Genomic DNA, 15,480 nt, shown 5'->3' on the forward strand with positions numbered 1-15,480 from the left:
AGTTACATTGTTTGCTTCCATACCTACTGAGGTCCTATGAGTCTGAGATGGGGAGAACCCCAGTATCCCAGACCTCTGTAGACCAGCAGGTAGAACCACCTCAGTTGAGGGTGTAACATGTGCTTTCATGGGACCTGAACATTCATGTCAAATAGGATAAAGCAGAATTGGTCTACAACTTTTGAACATGTGTCTCTGACACCTTAAACCATCATCCTGATATGCCATGGATGATATTTGTGTTGAGATATATGTCAAGCCTCATGGGCCACTGGATCCACATTCACCAAATACTCCTTTGAAAAGGGAATTTTTCTAAGCTGTTTGTTTAGAGCTCTGCCATCTCAGCCCACTCATATGGTGTAGTTTACCCCAGGATGACTTCTGCTTTCTCTTATATCACCCTCCCATACAATCCATGTTATTCCTTGGTCCTAAAGATAGAATGATTTTCCCAAAGTATGTATTCCCTTAAAGACTTCCCAATCAGGTGACATCAAGAGAGGTGATGGTTCCCTTTGTCATTTGGTGTACACAGCCTTTATTTGGGATCCTTGGAGAATGTTTAGGCTCTAAAAGACATCACTTGAGAAAACACAGTCAATTATCCCTTGTTATCTGATATTTTAACCCAACTCATCCATGCATTCTTCACAGCTGCACTTCCTCAGCAAAATCTTGACCACTTTAGGGATCCAGTTCCCAACCAGACCCTCTTCAAGGGTTTCCAGTGTTTCACTACCCTGCTTTGCTTCTTGGTGCTATAACCTAAGTATCATCTGTGAAGCAAAACACAGGGAGGGACCTATAGTGACCATCCCATTGGATGCTGGCAGCCAGGACCCTCTCTGCAGGACACTGTAGGTAGATAGATACAGGTAGAGCTGACCTGAACCTACAGGGGCTGTGAAACCCAGGCCTGTCCCTGTTCCTGCTCAGCCATTTCCCCATCAGCAGGACAGCATGTGGTATGAGCTACTGATTTCCCACCCACCGAGTCCTCAGGCTCACTTCAGAGCAGACAACTCTCAGCTTCTTTCAGTGGGAATTGGGGCACCTTCCCCTGTTGCCCAGTGCAACCGGCACAGGCTTTACCCACAGGGGACAGTAACTGCACTCACTGAGCTCAGCTCACTTAGAATCCAGCTTCCTACAGATGTGCAGACGTTACATTCTACAGAATTGGAGAGGATGCACAGAAGAGGGAAACTAGCAGTGTCATATGTTTCTGTCTCTATGAGGACAGAAATCACTCTGTTCATCCACCATGTGAATATCACAAATCCAGGCTTTAGGACTACTTTCCCCACCTGTTCACTACAACATGGAAATTGCTTTATTCCTTGCTACATTCATTTTGATGTGAAATGCAAGAATAAAATATGAGCTACTGAAATTGTAAAAACGGACTCATTACTTAATCTATTTTCATTTGATGAAAAGTTAGTAAATTTTGAGAATCATTTAACTTAGCAGAAAGAGTGAAGAATAGCATAACCTTTCCGGTGGACCCAGATTAACAATCCCTGCTATATTTGCCTCCTGGTGTCTCCAGAAGGCCATGATGTACTCTGTAGCTACTGACCCCAGCAGTTTTCCTGGGTGACATGGCCAGTGTTCACTTTGAGAGGACCTGGAGGACCGATATGTGTTGTATCCTGGGACGTCAGGAAGGTTGTGTCTCGGCAGTCCTAGGCTTTCTCCTAAATCACCCAGGTGAGTTGCCATCAGTCACGCTTGGCAGAAATCAAGTCAGGACATAGGATATGGAGGAGCCTGAGGTAACCAGGGCAGACCCCACCCCATGGAAGACAGTCAGACCATGAAAAGGGCAATATTTGATCAATTTGGGTGGGAAACATTTCCTAAATCATGAAGCTGAGGATGTTGCCTTGAGGATGAGGAGGAGACCAACAAAGGGAGAGAAGAAAGGAAAAGGTAATGATTTCAAAGAACATGAAATCAGTGCAGATCCAAGAAGCCAGGGGCAGAGCATGATGTCACAGAAGATTAGCACAGGCTTTTACAGTAACCATGAAACTCCTGCCGGACTGTGCCCAGGTCAATTTCAAAACTGTGTAGGGTCAGTGACTTCCTTATACTCCCAATTTTCCCACTTTTCAAACAGGAATCTCTATAATCATTACCCTATGTCTGTCCCAGAACTGCATTTGGGAGCAGTTATGTGTCTTTAGCTTCACAGGTCTATGGATGGAAGGCGACTTCCGAGGGATCAGTGGGTACAATATATCCTCAAGCACCTCAGGTGTACTTGATGTTGAGGATTTAAGTGGACTTTGGACTTCACTTGTTCAGATGTACTTGACATTCTTTGCCTTTGATTCTGTCATACTTGAAGGTGTAACACTTTGAGAGGGGTAGATGTATTTTGCATTGGGATGGACATGAAGTCCAACCTCTGTTCCAGAGGTTGGAACAATGTAGGCAGAATTTCTAAATGGCCTCCAAATGTGCCCCACCCAAATTCCCAGAACTTCTTCATATAAGTGGACATCACTCTTATCATCATGTCACATGTCTCTGATGATTTTCAGTTGGGGACATGTGTGCATGCGCCAGATGGACTCATAGAACAGTGAGAGAACTTCCGGCCTTTGTTAGTGAAGATGTAGGTAGAGAATCAGAGGGTGAGAAGGAATTGTTGCCCTGTTAACTGCTTGTACATTGGAAAATGCCAGTGACAATGAATGATGTGGCCTAGAGAAGCACAGTGTCACTTGTCTGACAGGCAGCTCTGAAAGACGGACTCAGTCCTCCAACCATAAGGAAAGAAATTCTGCCCATATCTGTAGTGATCTTGCATGGTGGCATGACTCTGTATGGAAACGCAGGAAGCTGACTTGGAGATTTCAGCCTCTGGAGGTCCTGAGCAGAGAACTCAGCGGTGCCATTCCAAACTTTCTATCCACCTGGAAGACACCACGTGCATGTTGTTTAAACTCCTGTGTCAGACTAATGGGTCATTCAGCAACAGGAAACTGTATAGAGATGACTGTGTCTTCTCTCTCAGTTTCTATCTTCAGACAGTATGATAATCCCTGTGGGAGTAACACACACAGGAAAAACACCGCACTCCTCTCATGGGGCTGTTCTTCAGCCTGTGGAGGGTCGAGGGCACCATGAAGGCCATTTCAGACACTTCAGAATCTTCTCTTCATATTACCAACCAGCCCTCAGAAAGCATAAGCAACGTGCCATAGTTAACCTCTGGTTAAACTTACTGGAAAATTTTTTACCTATCTCTATTTTCTGTGGTCAGTTTTTATTGACTCCTAGAACATCTGAGCTCACCAATTACCTGCCACATCCCCATGTAGGCAAACTATTCAGGAAACTCACAGAGCAACCATAGTCCTTGAGATCATTCAGTAAAGTCACTAAGAAAACATTTATTCAGCTTTTTTTTCTTTTCCCTGGTTCAGGCTTTATTTAAACTCTTTGTTCAAAAAAAATGAACAGAGTGATAGTTGGATTCTAATTTACAGATATAGCTTAGACGTCTAATATTAAATTAGAAGATCACACAAAAAAACCATTTACACATAAAGGTTAAAACCAATATTTAAATTTTTAAAAACTTTATATTACATAAAGCCAAAATGAAACTAAATACAGGTTAGCCAACTTCATTCACAGACATTAGTGAAAATATATACATTCTAAAAGAAACAAAAAAGCCATAATTGAGGAAGGCTCTTTCTTCTAAAATGTGTTTTATCATAATTTGCAAATGAATTGTAGGTGATCTAAAAAGTAAGCCAATCCAGGCAGGAATTCCAAAACACATTAAAATGGCTCAAGTTGGGAGAGAAAAGCTAGGTGAAAAGGAGACACATCTGTCCAGACGATTCTGTGCTGTCTTTCACTTTTGCTAAATAATAAATATATAATTAATTACCCTTCAGACAAAAAAGTCTGATTTAATCTTCAATAAAACTGCGATTCTGAAATAGTTTTGCAATTTTTAGAAGTTAACTTTGACATTTGCTCAAAAATGTTTTTGAGTCTAAAACCGACTCAGATTTGGGACATTGAAAATAACACATTTCCCAAGACTCAATGTTTTCACTGACATGTACACATTTACAATTTTAAGGTGAAATCAGCCCTAGAGGAAAATAGGAACCATGCCTTTTCCCTTTTTGTAAACCGTGTCATAAATCCAAGCGACTGGACTCAAGGAGACTTCTCGTAGTTTTGTCTGTTTTAAGGGAGAAAATGCAATTGACAACTTTCATCGCACACTTATTTCTTGTTTGCGTTTCTCGATCTTAGGAGCTCTTGCATAATTTGCATATGGCGTGTTAAACAAAAGAAACAGTGATCGCCTCACATACAAAAGGCCAGATTGGAGCCGGTCACTGGTCAAGAATGGATCCGGTCTGGGGGTTCTGCTTGAGAGAACAGAGATCTGCAAAGTTCAAATAGTACAAATAGGGAGCAAGGTTGCTCAGAGCCATCTCACTCCGAGATCAGCTTTTCCCCCGTGCAAGCAATTTCAGACCTAACGTTTGAACAGAATGCATGCAAAACAGACCGGAGGGTGGGCTGGGTGGGGAGGAGCTGATGAAAAACAAAAACAAAATCGACAACAAAACTTCCAACAAACAAAACTGGAAAGCCCAATGTTTCAAAAAGTTACTCCACCTCTGTGGGTCAAAACGCAACAGGTTTCGAAGTGCAAAGCAAACACCAACTGCTGCGGATACAAACGCCCTCTTTCAAGTTGTGCGGGTCTGAAATGATCCTGAAAATTCCCACTGCACGCTAGCCCTCTCACTCAGGCGCTCAGCCACTCGCGCCGCGACTGGCGTCTCCGCTTCCGCCAGGCACCTATACGTCTTATGTACATACAACCCGGACCCCCTGTCCCGGGAGGGCACACGGGGAGGCGCGGAGCTCGTACCTATACATATGTACACGTGTGCACACTGGTCCTCGCCAGGCGACCCTGCGGGGTCATAGCGCGGCGGCGTAGGCCGCGGAGTAGGGGTCCAGCTGAGGCTTGCCCATGCCCAGCAGCAGGATGTAGGCGAGCGGCGGCTGCAGCCCGGGGCTGGGCCACGCGCTGTAGTTGCACGGGATCATGTAGCCCGGGTTGCCCGGCCTGGGGTGCGAGTGCGTGTGACCCCCGGCGGCCGCGGCCGCCGCTGCAGCCGCCACCGCCCTGTGAAAGGCGCCCGCGCCCGCTGTCGGGTTGTCCAGTGACGACGAGTACGGGAGGACAGACGACGACGATGAGATCTCTGCCATCTTGGAGCCCAGGTCGAGCAGCGAGTAGGGGCTGCCGGCGGCTGCGGCGGGGCCGACTGCGGGAAGAAGACGCGGGATGCGGCGGCGGCGGCGGCGGCGGCGGCGGCGGCGGCGGCGGCGGCGGCGGCCTCCTTCTCGGGGTTGGCGAGCAGGGACTCGGGCACCAGGCCGCCGCCCGCACCCGCTTGCACCCCTGCGCCGGCCTTGAGCGCCGGGTGCTTGGCGTCGGCCACGCGGCCCAGGCCGTAGGGCCCTGGGAAGGCGAACTTGTCCTTCTTGAGCAGCGTCTTGGGCTTGTGCCGCGGCCGGTACTTGTAGTCGGGGTGCTCCTTCATGCGCATGGCGCGCAGACGCTTCGCCTCGTCAATGAACGGCCGCTTCTCCGACTACGTGAGTAGCTTCCACTCCGCGCCCAGGCGCTTGCTGATCTCCGAGTTGTGCATCTTGGGGTTCTCCTGGGCCATCTTGAGCCGCTGAGCCCGCGACCAAACCATGAAGGCGTTCATGGGCCGCCTGACGTGATCCACCGGCTTGGACATGCTCTCGCTGTGCTGCGGCTGCAGCCCGCCGCCGCCGCTGCCTCTGGGGCCCTCGCCCTCGGCCCGGAGGAAATCAATGTTGGCTGCCCTTGGGGACCTGCTTGGCAGGCCGGTGCTCACCGCGCCCCACTTCGCGCTCCAGAGTCGCTCCCACCCGGGAGGAGGGCTCCGGGGGACCAGCACAGGGCCGGGTCGCACCCCGGGCCGCCCTGGACTGTCCGGCCGAGCGCTCGAGAAAATCCTCACCAGGGCACTGTAACTTGTCGGCGGTGCCCCCACTTCGCTGTGGCCGTTTGCCCTTAACTTTCGTTTTGATCCTTCCTCTCCGCTTGGGTTTGCTCAGGAACTCCCCACAGACAGCCGCTCCCCAGCAGGGCTCTCCCCCTCCTCTGTTCTTTCTCTCTTAAATGTACAGGAGCCCCGAAAGTTGTGTCGTGCATCCACTGAGTTGAGCCGAGAAGCCCACTGCCGCGTGCTGCCAAGTGCCAAAGGGGGCTCTCGGCGGCTGGAGTGTTTGGGTTCCCCTCGGTGACTTTCTCATTTGACAGAAGCAGATGGGGAGGAGAGGAGGTGGCCCTGGAGAAGGAAGAGGCGGGGGAGACGGAGGAGTGTCCCGGCGTGCCACCGGAACGCGCTGCACTCAGCTATGGATATAAACACAAATACTTCAGCACCGACTGGTTGTCTTCTCTCTGGCACCGTACGCTGGGAACCCCCCAATCGTCTGGGGTTTGGGAAGAGCGGTGAAGCTGTGTCCCCAGCACTTGCCTCTTGAGACCTTCTCCACGGCGGTTGAATGAGAGGGGCGAGGAAGGTGGTTGGCTGAAGCTTCAGCAAGCCTGGGGTCTCCTGGCCTCAGAGGAAATTGTCTGGGCTCGCAGAGGCGCTGCGTCTGGCCGTCCCCCGGACCATGCTGGCTCGGCTCCTTCTGAGTCCCGGAGCTTTCCGGGCGTGGACAGCGCAGCCTTGGTGCGGCGCGCCAGGCCAGGCACCTGCTGCGTTCCCTTCTTGGTTCTTTCTGCAGCCGCCAGTCACTTGAAACTAACTTCGCCCAAGTTTCCTGGGCTGGAGCCGCAGCGCCTCTCGGGGCGCGCTGGCCTGAGACCGTGCGCCCGCGTGCGCGCCACGCCCGGGGCCCGCTCTCCTCTGTCCTCAGGCCGGAGCCGAGCAGGCGCAGGGGCCGAGGTGCTGCAGGAGGAGATTTAAGCAAAACCCGCCATCACGCCATCACCTCGGTTCGCAGGTCCGCGCTGGAGCAGCTCCCACTGTCCCCACTGCCGCAGGGCAGCGGGCCCCTTCCAAGCCCAGGCCGCTACGCCGCCGCTCTGGAAGCGGCTGGGGCCCTCGGCTCAGGTGAGTGTCGCTACCTGCCTGTGTACGAGCCCGCAGCCGGCGCAGGGTGTCTTTTTTTTAAACTAGAAATACAGCCAAGTTCCATTTTAAAGTTTCATTTTAATGCAAATTTAAATGTAAAGGCCTCACTTTTTCAGGCCCACCTACATATAACTCCTACTGGGGGAGATTTTTTTTTAATTCACTGCAGCCTAGTAGTCTGTAAAAGAATTAAGGTCAACACAACTTCAAAACTCTTCTGGGAACCTGCCCCTCACCACGAAATCCACGGCACTGTGTAATCTCAACAGGCAGTAGCTTCCACCAAGAAAGAGGGAAATGTTAGCTCTGCTGTTGGCTCGCATTGTGTGAAAGAATAAAACAGTCATCACAAAATTGACGAAAGCAGAGAAAATCATGTGTATTTCAAGTTTTCCATAATGCCAATTTGCTTAGGCCAATGAATGTAATCAAATTTGAAGAATCTTTGAATCAAGGGTTAATGGAAAGCTAAACTCTATGATAGATAGACTTTATCTAGTATGGAGGAGTTGGCAGGTCTGAGCACCTCCTCCCAGCGTGTGCCCCGCCTTCCCACCCTTTGTCTTCCCATAAACTGCCCAGGTCTGGGGCTCCCAGCCCCCTACTCCTGAGGGGCATTGATTCTGAGATGGACATCTCAGGTCATTTTCTCCCCAGCACCCTGTTTCTCATCTCTGGGTTCTTCCCACTCACCTGTTGGGTTTGTCTTTCTTCTCTGTGTATTCCCTTGCATGTTCTGATTTCCAGAATACTTACTTAAAATGATATTGCATTTTTTTTACCTTTTCTTCATGCTCTTACAGTTTCCATTTTCAAGAGTTCTAGTCTTAAATTGGTCCTATAATAAGGCTACCTACTCCAGGGTCCTTAAAATTCAACAGCAGTGGTTGTCAACCTATGATTTGCAACCCCTTTGGGGGTCTGCTTCATATGAGATATTTACATTACGATTCATAGCAGTAGCGAATTTACAGTTATGAAGTAGCAACGAAAATAATTTTATGGTTGAGGGTCACCACAAATGAGGAACTATATTAAAGGGTCATGGCCTTAGGGAGGTTGAGAACCACTGCTCTAGAGTGAATCACGTCACTTCTCCCTCAGTTGGTGGCCACCGCACCCAACTACCTTTTCTAATTTTAGTAGAGATGGTGTCTTACTTTTGCTCAGGTTGCTCTCAAAATCCTGAGCTCAAATGTTCCTCCTGCCTCCTGCTCCCAGAGTACTAGGATCACCTGTGTGAGCCACCGCACCTCAGGCCTTGATGGTAGATGTTAACAGAATACCTTCGCAGCAACACATAGTGTGTGAATATCAGCTGACACTATAGCCTCATCAGGATGAAACTTAAAACCAGAAATCTGACTCAAAGAAAACAATACAAAATTTGAATCTCCTCTCTCCCATCTTACCAAGATAATTTGCTGTATAATTGAAAGTGGTTCCTTTTGAGAGTAATGTTAACACTCTTCTTCAAGCGTTTAAATTTCCCACTACTCTCCTTTATTGCAGTTTTCATAAAGAGGGGAAGCTGCTGCTGTCTGGAGTAGGAATTCCGTGACACTGCTACACGGGCGGGAAGCTCGTCTACACTAACATGTCCTCCAAGAGGAAAAGACTCTGTAAGAAGAACAATCTGTAGTTACTTAAAGCTTGCTGCTAAAAAAGATTAATGAACTATCAACGTACTTGTCTCCTAAGAAATGCAGCCTAAGGAATGTGAGAATCATCCTTAGGAGTTTCAGAGTTACAGCATGAAAGGTCTATGTCTGGGGACATGGAGGGGTGAATGTCTGCCTTGACTAAAAACTGTATTAGTTTGCTGAGGCTGCCACAACAAAATGGCACAAACTGGGTGAGTAAAACAACAGGAATATATTGTTTAACAGTTCTGGAGGCTGGAAGTTCTCATATCAAGTTTTCTGCAATGCAATTCTAAGGTTGTCCCTGAAGTCTTTAAGATATGATCTGTTCTGTGTCACTGTCCTAGCTGCTGAGGATTGCTGAGAATCCTCCATTTCTTGCTGTTTTGATGGATCTGTCTGCACACATCCTCCCTGGCATTCTCTGTGTGTCCTTCTGTGTCCAAATTTCCGCCTTTATAAAGACACCAGTCATATGGGATTAAGGATCCCCCTAACCCTAGTATTATCTAACCTTAACCTAACTAATTTCATTTGCACCAAGCCCAATTTCCAAATAAAGTCACATTCTGGAGGGCTGAAGGTCAGGAAGGACTTCAATATACAAAGGGTGGGGGACACGATTTAAACGATCGCATATGCCAACATTAGAATGCATCATGCTAAAGATAATTTCCACTTAGATTTTCCAACATTGCTAAGTGTAATGTGAAACAGTGAGGGTATTAGTTGTTTGGGGGGTTGAAATTTATTGTGGAAAAATACCACACTCTTTTTCGCTGGGATGAGGGCTTCCAGAACACAAAGGTTAATGCAAACCAGGACCTGTCTTCAAGATAGCTTCAGAGCCAGAAGGCCACCTAGAATGATGGGACAGAGACCAGGCATTATCACCACCAGAGAGACATAATCAAAGTGGCAGAGGAGCACTGGGGAGGAAACTGTGCACCCCCTTAGAGACACTGAGAGAAGCAAATGGTTGTAAAACAAAAAAAATCGGCACACCTGGGCTTTATGCAAAGCACAACAATGGAACAGATGTATAAAGTGTGAACACTCCTGGAAAATCCAGGACTCCGCATGGTCACAACTATTCAGGGAGAAGCAGCAGAATGTTTATTGCAGCCCAATTCATACTTGCCAAGTCATGGAAGCAGCCCAAATGCCTATCGACCCACGAATGGATTAAAAAACACATGTACACCATGGAATACTATGCAGCCATAAAAAAAGATGGAGACTTCACGTCTTTTATGTTTACCTGGATGGAGCTAGAACATACTCTTCTTAGTAATGTATCTCAAGAATGGGGGGGAAGTATCCAATGTACTCAATACTACTATGAAATCAGTATATAATCACCTACACATTCATAGGGAGTGGTAAAACATAACTGTAGTCCAGAAAGAAAGAGGGAAGAGGAGGGAGGGGTGAGGGGAGGCCAGGAGGAGGGAGCGCATTTGGGGGATCTCACCTAATGTGCATAATGCAATGATTCTCTTCAAAACTATTAATAATTGAGTATAAATGTGTCACTACCAGAAATAAGTGAGCAGATGGTTATGCTAATCAGTAGATGTAAGCATTCTGCATTGCATGTCTAGTCAGTACATTGTACCCTATAAATGCATCAATGTACACAGTTATGATTTAATAAAGAATAAAAAAAGAGAGAGGAGATGAAGGGACAAAAAAAAGAAAAACAATAAACACTATTTGGGTGATGGGCAGTCTTATTCCCAGAACTCAGGCATTACAAAAGTGACCCATGTAATCCATGTAAAAATGTATTTGTATCCTTTTAATATTTTGAAGTAAAATGAATAAATACATAAAAATAAAATAAACAAATGAAAAAATAAATAAATAAATCAGGTGTTAAAGAAAATAATTTTACAGATGGTGATGGAGTGATGAGGCAGGGTTTCGGGAGCAAGAACTAACAGGAACAAGTTCAGGGAATTTTGAAGGGTAGATGCCTTCAGAGGCCTCGGCAGATGGTAATGGTGACAAGAAGAGATCTCAGAGAAGATCCAGGGGACAATGACAGGGCAGGAAGGTAGCCCTTTGTCTGACTATTATTTACACAAGCTTCAAAAAGTCATTCCAGGATGAGACTGATTTGGTATATTGCATCACTATTTTCAAAGTTGAATGACAATTATGTGGGACTCTGTTTTAGCATTAATTATGCTTAAAATTCACCTTTCCTTTATGAGATGTGTTGGTCTGCTCTGCTGGGTGCCACCAGTTTCTCTTAAGTTCAGGAGATTCCAGGCCCAAATTCCTCAAACTTTCGCTACAAAAGGATTACTAAGGCTGCCTAAAAATACTGATATCATGGTTTTGTTTTGTTTAATTTTAGATTAACGAGAGGGTACAAATGATTAGGTTATAACGTTGCATTTGTTAGGTAAAGTCCCTGTTGTAGTTGTGTCCTGCATGCCAAGTGTGGCACAGGATATGTGCCATATACCCTTCCGTTGTGCCATTAGGAGGGAGCACACCAATCTCCTTCCCTCATCTTTTCTTCCCTTGCCCTCTGCCCCCTCCCCCAATTTGAATTGAGTTTTTCTCTTATGTGGGCATGTATTAGATCATCCACTGGCTTCATATCAGTATTGAATACATTAGATACTTGCTTTTCCATGCTTGCGATATTTTATTAAGCAGTATGCATTTGAACTCCATCCAGGTTAATACAAAGGGTTTTGAAATGAAGCCAAACAGATCTGTAAAACAATCATGGAGGGGTTTGGTACTGAGCCGTCTCTGGGGTCCTGAAGTACCCGTGGCTTTCTGAGATGACCTAGTGTTTTTGAGAAGGCAAAGGGATGTGAACACTGATTGTAAATCTGGTCACATAGTTGGCCAATTAGAAATTTTTGATCTCACAATTAGGGAATCCTTACAGTAATAAAGATCTATTACAAGAACTAGTGGAAAAATAGTAATCATTACAGTAAAATTCCCCTCCTATGCTTATTTTAGTTTACTTACCTTCTTTTATTGTATTTAAATGTAACTAAATGAACACCACAAAACCAAAGGCTGGTTTTCTTCTGTACAAGTTTCAGACTTTCAGAGAGGGAAGAAAAGAGGAGAAGAAAAAGGGATGGAAACCAACATTTAATTTATTCCTATTTCCGTGCAAGGTAGTTTAAAATTCACTGTATAATTTATTTATTACAGAGTAGTGATTATTGTTAAATTTTATGTAAAAGGGGATCAACGCTTGGAATAGTTAAGAATGTATCACTGGAAGACCTGGAATAGCCAAAATAATCTTTAAAAGAACAAGGTTAATATCACATTACTGGATTTCAAGACATGCAAGAAAACTATATTGTGGTATGACATAAAAATAGATGTATAGGCCAAGGAAAGAACAGAATTCAGAAATAGATCCATAATTACACACCAATTGTTTCCCAACAAAGAAACATTGACAATTCAATTGCAGAAGAAATCACCTTATTTTATGTGCTCTTTTGTACCTGATTTTTTCCACATGACATGATATTTTTCTGATTCTTCAATTTTGTTGCATGTATCCACAGTTTGTTTCTTTCCCTCCCAGGGGATATTCTATTTTTGTACAAATATACTATTTTACATGCTTAGCCATTCTCATGTTGATAGAAGTTTGGGTGGTTTCTAATTTAGAGCTGCTAGGAATAAAACACCTATGAAAATTGTGTGAAAGTTTCTTTGTAGACTTATGTTTTATTACTCTTGTGTAAATACTGAGAATTAAAACTTTTGGGTTACAGAGAAGGCATGGATTTACTTTTATAAGAAACCACCAGGGTGGTGCCTGTGGCTCAAAGGGGTAGGGCACTGGCCCTACATGCTGGAGGTGGTGGGTTCAAACCCAGCCCTGGCCAAAAACTGCAAAAAAAAAAAAAAAAAAAAAAAAAGAAACCAACGAAGTGATACTTTTACACTGCTACCAACAACAGGAGAGCTCTTCTTGTTTCACATCTTCACTGACTCTTGGTGGAGCTGTTCAATCTTTAGTCCTTTTAGCCTGTTGAGAAGGCAAAGAGATGTTGGGTTCATTGAGGTTTCAGTTGGTATCCCTCATGACCAATGTTGACAATTATGTCTCTGTACAATCACCACCTGCTTGCCTTCCTTGGTGAAAGGTCTGTTCACATCCTGAGTACATTTTTCACCAGGTTGTTTTCACTTGTTATGAAGCATAGAATATACATCTATCTATACTGTATATCTATTGCAGTGGTTCTCAACCTTCCTAATGCTGCAAACCTTTAATACAGGGGTCACCACAACACAAGGGAACACCCTTAGTATTAAAGGGTCATGGCATTAGGAAGCTTGAGAACCACTGATCTATTGTCTATTTATATTCTAGATTCAAAACCTTTGACAGTGTGTGTAGAGAGAACAAATTATTCTCCAAATTTTCCCCTCAAAAAATTTAAAATTTAACTTTCATATTTGGGTCTATGTACATATCAAAGTAATGTTTTTTGTATTACTGGTGCTAGCAAGTTTTTTTTTTTTTCAATTCTAATGATGAAACTAAGTTCTGATAATATCTTATAACCCTTTACAAATAACTTTTGTGGGCACTGCCCCAATCAGTTATAGAACATTTGCTTCACTGCAGGATTTTCCCTGAGCCTCTTCACAGTTGTGTGAATCCTTCCTTTCTGCCTGTGTTAGGCAGGCACCACCTGGGATATAGAACCAGTGAAACACATAAACACCAAGGGGTGGTGGGGGCTGTGAGGCAGCATCAGGAGGTGGGGAAGCTGCTCTTGGCCAGAAGTGGACTATCTGTCCAAAGAGAAAATGACTCCTTCCTCAGGGAAACCTCGATCATCTCTTACCATCTTTCAATTGGTTGGCCCAGGGTCACTCAGATAATGGAAAATCATGTCATTTATTTAAAGTCAATTGATTGTAGATTTTTGTTTTGTTTTGCTTTGGTTTTGGTTTTATGTTTTGTTTAGTGTGTGTGTGAGATAGAATCTCACTCTGTTTCCCAGGCTAGAGTTCCATGGCCTCAACCTAGTTTACAGCAACCTCCAACTCCTGTGTTCAAGCAATCCTCCTGCCTCAGCCTCCCTCCCAAGTAGTGGGGGCTGCAAGTCATCACCACCACTCTCAAGTAAGTTTTCTATTTTTAGTAGAGACAGGGTCTTGTTCTTAGGTTGGTCTCGGATCCTGAGCTCAAGCAGTCCTCCTGCCTCTGGCTCTCAGAGTACTCAGATTACCTGCATGAACCACCAAGCCACAGGCCTTGATTGCAGATGTTAACCACATGTACAGAATACCCTCACAGCAACATACAGTGTTTGAAATTCAGCTGGGATTACAGGCCCATCAGGCTGAAATATAAAACCAACCATCTCTCCCTAGATCCCTGATCCCCAGCACTCCAAAGTTTTGCATTTTACTGGACTTCAAATAAATAGGATCATAAATGTAGTTTATTTTGCGGCTGGATATGGTGACAAAGTTTAAACTGCTACAGAGAAAGGATTTATTTGAAGCAACAGAACTTGAAATCCTGAAGCTTAAATCAATATGCTATGCTGCTATATATGCTACTACACTACTAAAATAACAGGAAATCTGTCAATTCATAAAATCTGGAAATAACTCAATAGTAAAAATTATGTTATATAAAATGTGACTTACATTTTACATTCAATTGTTTAACTCTGTGCACATGACTCAAACCATTATCTAACAAAATCTTACGTATCTTCAAAAATAACATTTATAATTTTGTTCTAGTTTTCACTGGAGATAAATGGCAAATACCATGTTGTCCTGTCCAAAATTGGACAGCCACTGACCCTAATAAGAAAGTGTACTAGTCAGGATCTAATCAGGAATCAGAAACACACTAGTTCTTCGAATAGGGAAAATTTCCTATGATGAATTACTAACTGCCAAGGGGTGACTAGCTACTAACACAGTAAATCAAGTAAAGGAGAATACAGAAATTGCAGCTGGGGTGTAAGTTCACCAATCAGATCCATGCTCAGGGGATGTCAGGTCAGAAGGAAGCTACAGAATCAAGGAGGCTCTGCATTTTGCTGGCAAAATCTGTGTACAAGTGTCTGGCTTTTGGAAGCATCAAAAGTAGCAAGAACAAGTTTCTGACACAAGAGTGGCACTAGGAAGGTAATAGGTAGAAGTGAAGCCTGGAGGTGTGGCAGCCATGCTTTGGCCATGAGGGAGAGGCCAAGGGAATCAACAAAATGCAGGAGGAGACACCCTGAGCTGCTTACCCCGATGCTTCTTTCTATAAATGCTGACACTGGGGATGGGACAGAGATTCACGTCCCAGAAGATCCCTCATCTCCATTATCTTCCCAGACAAGACCTATCTTTTTCTTTGTGCTAGCTTTTCGAGTATTTTAAAAATAATTCTTATTGGGCAGCTCCTGTAGCTCAGTGAGTAGGAGGCAGGTTCAAACCTGGCCCTGGCTGAACTGCAATAAAAAAAATAGCCGGTCCTTATGGTGGGCGCCTGTAGTCCCAGCTACTTGGGAGACTGAGGCAACAGAATCGCCTAAGCCCAGAAACTGGAGGTTGCTGTGAGCTGTGATGCCACGGCACAGAGGGTGACAAAGTGAAACTGTCTCTACCAAAAAAAAAAAAAAAAA

General features: G+C 45.0%; 1 pseudogene; it reads right to left on the reverse strand.

The window, feature by feature from the left end:
- Positions 1–4,980: 4,980 nt before the first annotated feature.
- On the reverse strand, positions 4,981–5,813 carry LOC128579637 (transcription factor SOX-21-like; annotated as a pseudogene).
- Positions 5,814–15,480: the final 9,667 nt, after the last annotated feature.

The sequence above is a fragment of the Nycticebus coucang genome, unplaced genomic scaffold, assembly GCF_027406575.1.
Source record: "Nycticebus coucang isolate mNycCou1 unplaced genomic scaffold, mNycCou1.pri scaffold_91, whole genome shotgun sequence".
Lineage (NCBI taxonomy): Eukaryota > Metazoa > Chordata > Mammalia > Primates > Lorisidae > Nycticebus > Nycticebus coucang.